Source organism: Neophocaena asiaeorientalis, unplaced genomic scaffold, assembly GCF_003031525.2.
Source record: "Neophocaena asiaeorientalis asiaeorientalis breed wild unplaced genomic scaffold, Neophocaena_asiaeorientalis_V1.1 scaffold543, whole genome shotgun sequence".
Lineage (NCBI taxonomy): Eukaryota > Metazoa > Chordata > Mammalia > Artiodactyla > Phocoenidae > Neophocaena > Neophocaena asiaeorientalis.
This window is the reverse complement of record NW_020173671.1, coordinates 340,397-345,969: the sequence shown is the minus strand read 5'-3', so window position 1 is coordinate 345,969 and position 5,573 is coordinate 340,397. Positions and strand designations below refer to the sequence as shown.

The 5,573-nt window shown below is 57.2% G+C and overlaps 1 protein-coding gene across 1 annotated transcript in view; it reads right to left on the bottom strand.

Annotated features, from left to right (window-relative positions):
* The window catches only part of KDM6B (lysine demethylase 6B), a 20,167-nt gene that overhangs the window by 9,136 nt on the left and 5,458 nt on the right, over nt 1–5,573 (bottom strand). Inside the window, 1 exon segment of the mRNA XM_024748410.1 lies at nt 4,056–4,173. The gene's annotated coding sequence lies outside the window, so the exon portion shown is untranslated.

Genomic DNA, 5,573 nt, shown 5'->3' with positions numbered 1-5,573 from the left:
GGCCCTCGGGAGGGAGGAAGGAGGGAGGAAGGAGGAGGGCGGGGCCCGCCCGGCGGTGACATCACCCTTGTCCCACTCTCACCGCCCACTCCCTTAAAGAACCCAGAACCCGTTTCACTTCCTCCTTCACCCCCCCCAACCCCTTCCCGTCGGTGCTGGCTCGACCCACGACGGGAGCAGCGCTCCCCTTCCTAGGCACCTTCCCTTTAGCCCCAGTTCTTCCTTCTCGCCTCTCTGAGCCCAGGATCTCGGTCCCCACGCGTCCTGCTCGCCTACCCCGCGTCCCCGCAGGTAGGAAGCCGGCTCCGCTCCCGGGATCGGTCCATTGAGAGTCTAGAGTACAAAGAGCTGCGAGAGGCGAGTGTAGAGTACAAAGCGGCGGGGGCGGGGCCAGCGCTCCAGCTGGAGCTAGCGCCGGGCAGGAAGCCGGGGGAGAACGCGCGACGAGGGGCTGGGGGCGGCTGGAAAGTTCGCCTTCGCCGAGAGAAGTCTGAGCTGTGGGGAAATTTCCACCCAGCCCACAAGGGCATTCGGGTTTCTGGTGAAAACAGTCCTCGATCTGAAGGGCAAGGTCGTCTGTTTGCACGCAAGCGCGTGGACCCTACAGGTCCCGGCGTGCCACTCCCCGGCGAGCCCTAGTAGGCGCTTGGGCTCTGCGGACCCTCTCCGCGGTTCACGCGGAGTTTCGGTCAGAACTCCCTCTCCTCACCATACAGCCTTTATGTCAGTTACCAAGCCCTGGGCCAAGTACAGCGCTTAACTGCGGTCAAGCATAGCTCTGGCCAGCTGCCCCCACCTAAGTCCCGGGACCCATGGACCAGACATGGGAAAACGGGGAACCCGGGGTCCAGACATCAGAGGAACAGATCCCCGATTGGGAAGTGGTGCCGAGGGCGCTGCCAGTTACCAGGAAATGCAGCTTCCCCTTCTGCGATGATGACACTTCCCCTCTACCACTTCCCCTTTCCCACGGGGAACTGACTCAGCTTTCCCTAAAACAGCGAGTCCCGTCGGCCAGCCCCTTTCCACCTCTATCCACAAACCCCTACGCCGGTACTCGGAATACAGCAGCCCTCACTTGAGAACAAAAACTTCCTGTACACTAAACACACACTCACTCTCGCCAACCACCTCGGATCCTTGTCCCCACCAGGGACCCAGGCGCCTGACTTCCCATCCGCCTCCTGTACAAAGCCCTCCCTCGGGGTCTGATTCAGGCTTGGGGTGGGGGAGCGTGAGTCACCCAGAAAACCTTCCCCTATTCCCACTGACTCAGCCCCCGCCTCCCTGAACACACACAGACACACACAGTCAGAGGCAGACACAACTCAGCCCACACACCGCTCCCCACCGGTCCCGCGGAATTTCCCCTCTCGTCTTCCCCCATGACGGCCCCTCCCCGCGCCGGGCAGCCCCGACGCCGCGGTCACACCTGTTCCCCAGGCGCCAGCAGCCGGCTCGCGGTCCACTCTCACCTCCACTCTCGCTTTGGGGCAGGAATAGCCCTCCCCGACTCTTGGCGTCCGTACTAACCCAGGAGAGGGGACAATCACCGGCAGGCACAAAGACAGACACCCAGAGACTCCTCAAAGACAGATGAGAGGTAGACGCACACGGCCAAAGAGGACGGTATACTTCTGGGGCAGGCATTCCAGCCTCTCCAGTCGGACCCACTGTACTGGGAGTCAGCCGCTCAGAAAGGGTTAATTCTTCTCCTGCCGAGGCCACGCCCTCTCCATCCGGGCACTCCCGGCTAAGCCCAGCTCCGCCCCCTCCATCCGGGCTCTGGACTCGGGGACTTTAACCGGCCCCCTCCCCTAGCGCCCCGAGAGGGACCCACTCTATCAAACACACCCACTTAACTCTCTCTGGGCTCCAGGCCGGAGGAGCCCCTCCGCACACCGCTCCCGCCGCGCGGGATGAGGGTCCAGACGTGAGCACGCAGATTCACGTGCCGGCCAAAGACAAGACCCCGCAATTAGGGTATTACCGAGCAGGGAGTTAGCAGGCACGCGGCACGCGCGAGGAGGTGGGGCCGGCCCGGAACCCCGCCGCGTCCCGCTCCCTGTCAGGCTCCGTTCTGCCTGGTGGAAGCGAGGGGTTACAGCTCGCTTCTTACCTGGGGGAGGGGGAGGCGTAGGGGAGGGCCGCCGGCTGGGGCTCCGCTCTGACTCAGCCACCCCGGGCAGGCCGCCCGCTCGGGATTCCCTTCCCCAGCCTTCCCTCGCTGCTGGCCCCTCCCCGCCCCCCACCGAGAAGTGACAGTGCCGGCCCTGGCCCGCTATGTGTCACTGCGAGCCTTGTGTCTGCCAATGACTGGACCGCTGTGTTCACCAGTCTCTCTGACAAGGTCGGCTGTGTATGAGTCCCGGTGTCTGTCTCCGTGTGCACCTGCATATCTGCTCATCTTGTCTCCATCAGTGCCTGTGTCTGATGCGTTCCTGTCATTATGCCTGTCTACACGACTCCGAGGGGCTGTCTCTGTCTGTGTGTCTGCCTGGCTCCTGTCTCGGTCTTTTGTCTGGGACTGCCTCTGCATCACTTGCCGTGATCACGTGTGTCTCTCTGCACATGCCCTTCTGTGTTTGCCTTCATGTTCCTGAACAGAGTCAGGGAAACACTGGAGCAGGCTGACCCGGCAGACTCCTCGCCCCTGAATCCTGATGTCTTACTGGATGTCTTACTGGATCAGTGATCCTTCTGTTTGAGTCAAGCATTTGGAGGTCTGGGTGCCTTCATTTAAGTTCCGTCCTATTCCTCAATATCCTCACTTATCCTCACAGCTCCCTGTGGCTCCCATTGTGATGGTAATTGCTAGCATTTAGTGAATACTTATAACATGGCAGGTACTGTGTTAAGCACTTTATATACATTTTAAAAAACTCCTCTCCAGAACCTGACCTAGTACTACCCCATTTTACAGATGAGGTAATTGAGGCTCAGAGAGGTTATATAACTCTGTCAAGGTCATACCACAAGAGAGAGTAAGAGCTAGGCTTCTTTCCAGAGCCTTATTCTTACCACTCTTCTATAATGCCTCTGTACTATTCTCTGTTGGTTTTATCCTCACAGGACATTTCCTAGGTCAGCCTGCCCCTCAGCTCTCCCCCACAGTACCATCCCAAATGTCTTATGTCTCTAGAGAAGGTGTAGGTAGGAGGCTGTGCAGCATTTCTCAGAAGCCATTGGTTTCTTGGCCCTGAAGCTCATTCAGTTAACACATTCATTCAACGCAATTCCACTGAGGCACCCCAATGTGCAAACCATCTCGCCAAATAGTGAGAGATACATAGAAGAAAACAGTCCCACTCAAAACTTAGTGAGAAGTGGAGAAGAGCAACACACACTCAGAGAACTTAAGTCTCTGGCTTAGGTACCCTCTTTTCTCCTACAGAAGAATGGGGGATGGGATGGAGCAGGGCCTTAGGCAGAGAAGTGGCAGAAAGAGAGAGGGAAGCACAAGAGGAGTAAGATTTAGGATGTATGGGGCAAATGCTGTGGTGCAGTAGGGAGAGAAAGGAACCGAAGGGATCTGGAAGGAAGGGTGGGAATGCCAAGACTGCCATGGCAACGGCAGGTTTTTGTGACAATGGCCTCCAGTATCTCTCCAAATCAGTTCCCGATCACCCTCCATAAGCCAGGCTGTTCAACAACTATTATAGGGGCAAAGCCCTCCTCATTCCAAAAAAATAAAAATAAATAAATCCCTCCAGGTATCTTATCTCTACTTTCGGGCCTACAAACCCCAGGTTAATTCAATTTAGTAAGTAACTGAGTTGTAGCACTGGTGGGGAGGGGGAAGGGGGGGTGATTTTTTGGTGGTAGTTGAGAGGCTGGTGAAGTACAGGGATGAACCATTCATAGGCAACAGAGGGGAGGTCCATAAATGAGGAAGACTGAACCACTCAACCACCTCATGGTGGGGGGGATGCTCAGAGTTGGACTGGACCATTCTGAGGAGTGGGCATGATCTAGATCACATCAATCCTTCTTGCATATGGCGCAGAGCTGGACTGTTGCGGGGAGGCGCTGCATTGCTCAGGGGCAGGACTTACCAGATGGGAGTTTGGTGTGCCCTGTCTCATTGGAACCAGCGCCCCAGCAGTAGGGTGCAGCAGACCACAGTGGGTGGGGTGGGTGGTACTACGGGGCTGGCATGGTGCCTGGGGGAACCTAAAAGAAAAAAGCCAGTTAGAGGTGGGATCTCCCAAGCTGGAGAATTTTCCTATGCCCCCTGTCCCCTTATTGAGGAGAAACCTGGCTCTGGTGGTCAGATGGGATGAGAGAATCTGTTTCCATGGCAACCAGAAAAAGCCAACCCAAGAGTGGTCCTCCAGCCTTCCCCTTTAGGAAGCAGCCTGGACCAGGGAGTGAGGGGAGCATGCTACAGCATCTGCGTTAAGTCCACAGTGGACACCCAACCCACGATCCCTCTTCTGACTGGACCCTCCTGCTGAGAGTCCTTGGCCCCAGGGTAGCCCTAACTGCCTCTGACATCTGCACCCAGGTCAGCTTCAGTCCTGGCCTCAGGCTCACAGAAACTCTTCCTTCAGTTCTGCCTCCTCCCTAACCTTATCAAGACACCAGACAACCCCACCTTCTGGACTCTGCCCCCTCTCCTTCCCTCAGGCTGGTGCAGGCAGGTCTTGGTGAGCAGCACAGGTGGCCAGACTAGATGACCGGGCCCAGCAGGGAGGAGCCTTCCTCCTCAGCAAGGACTGTGACTCTGGGCCTGGGTCTGGAAGTGGCCTCTGCTGCAAGCCTCCCTTCCATCTACCCATCAAGGCCATATCCTGTTTCTCCATCACCTCCTTCCTCTATGTGGCCCAATTAGGTGACAGAGGCCCACTCCCTCCCCTCCTAACTTTCAGAGACAAGAAGTTAGGTGTCTAGGTCCAGGGCCAAGAATCTGGTGTCCATCCAGGGGTCAGACCTAAGTCCGCCTCACCTCAAACTCACTCCTCAGGGACCTATGTTTTCTGCCCTCTTAGCCATAGTCCTCTGCCCTTAAGCACCCAGACACTTGGGCTCCCAGTCCAGCCTCTCCATTCCCTGTCCTTCCAGCCCCCATCCTTCCCCTGCCCCAGAGGCTCAGGCCTCCAGCCCCCAGCCTCCATGATGCAATGTGCTGCAAGCTGCCTCAGCTGCTGCTGACACTGCCCCCAGGGGAGGTGCTATTTCTGACCCATGCAAGGCCCTCACCTGGCCAGGGTAGTGGTCAGCTGCAGGCTAGGGAGGCCAGGCAGGCAAGGTCCTTCTGCTGGAGAAGGGAGCTTGAGGCTGGAACCCTCCAGGACAGGGACACTCAGAATGTGAGACCAGAGAGTGAGTGAGTAAGAGAGAGAGAGAGAGAGAGAGAGAGAGAGAGAGAGAGAGAGACAGAGAGAGAGAGAGAGAGAGAGAGAGAGAGAGAGAGAGAGAGAGAGAGAGAGAGAGAGAAACAGAGAGAGAGAAAGAGAGAGACAGAGAGAGAAAGAGAGAGAGAGAGTGTGTGTGTGTGTGTGTTAGTCTGTAGCATTTGTATTTGTGGTTGTGTTGGGGAAGAAGGGGATGCTGGGGAGGGGCCTTGGGAC